Genomic DNA, 1,355 nt, shown 5'->3' with positions numbered 1-1,355 from the left:
GGGAGCAAAGAGGAAGGACCAGTAGTTGGAAAATATGGCCTTGGTGATAGAAATGATGCTGGAGAATGCATGATAGAATTCTGCAACACCAATGATTTGTTCATTTCGAATACCTTCTTTAGATAGCATAAGAGATAACTGCACATGGACCTCACCAGATGGAATATATAGAAATCAAATTGACTACATCTGCAAAAAGAGATGATGGAAAATCTCCATATCATCAGTGAAAACAAGGCCAGGGGCATTTGTGATAAAGACTATCAATTACTAATATACAAATTCAAACAGAAGGTGAAGAAAATGAAAACAAGTCCACGAGAGCCAAAATATGCCCTTGAATAAAACCCACCTGAATTTAGAGACCATATGAAGAACAGATTTGATACATTAAACACTAAAGACCGGAAGAGTTGTGGGATGACATAAAGAATATCATACATGAAGAAAGCAAAAAGTCATTGAGAAGACAAGAAAGAAGGAACAGGTCAAAATGGATGTCAGAAGAGACACTGAAACTTGTTCTCCACCATGAGATGCTAAAGCAAATGGAAGAAATGAGGAGGTCCAAGAGCTGAACAGAAAATTTCAGAGATCAGCTTGAGAAGATAAAGCCAAATACTACAACAAAATGTGCAAAGATCTAGAATCAGAAAACCAAAAAGGAAGAACTTGCTCAACATTTTTCAAGCTGGGGGAAATGAAGACAAAATTCAAGCCTCGACTTCTGTTATTGAAAGATTCACTGGGAAAAATACTGAATGATGCAGAAAGCATCAAGAGAAGATGGAAGGAATACACAGAGTCATTGTACCAAAAGGATTTGGTTCATGTTCAACCATTTCAAGAGGTAGCATATGATCAAGAGCCAATGATCCTGAAAGAAGAAGTACAATGTGCACTGAAGGAACTGGCAAAGAACAAGGCACCAGGAATTTTTGGAATAAAAATTGAAATCTTTCAAGAAAGTGAGGCGGCACATGAGCCACTTACTTATGTCTGCCAAGAAATTTGGAAGACAACTATTTGGCCAACTAATTAGAAGAGATCCATATTTGTTCCCATTCCAAAGGGAGGTGACCCAATGGAATGTGGAAATCATCAGACAATCTCTGATATCCAATGTGAGTAAAGTTTTACTAAAGGTAATACAGAAATGGCTACAATCATACATTGACAGAGAACTTACAGAGGTTCAAGCCGGATTCAGAAGAGGCTGTGGAACGAGGGATATCATTGCTGATGTGCGATGGCTCTTGGCTGAAAGCAGAGAGTATCAGAAAGTTATTTATCTGTACTTTATTGACTACCCAACGCCTTTTGATTGTGTGGATCATGACAAACTATAGACAGCA

Source organism: Chrysochloris asiatica, unplaced genomic scaffold (genome assembly GCF_000296735.1).
Source record: "Chrysochloris asiatica unplaced genomic scaffold, ChrAsi1.0 scaffold00036, whole genome shotgun sequence".
In the NCBI taxonomy this organism is placed as follows: domain Eukaryota; kingdom Metazoa; phylum Chordata; class Mammalia; order Afrosoricida; family Chrysochloridae; genus Chrysochloris; species Chrysochloris asiatica.
The sequence above is the reverse complement of the archived record's forward strand: the minus strand, read 5'-3'. Positions refer to the sequence as shown.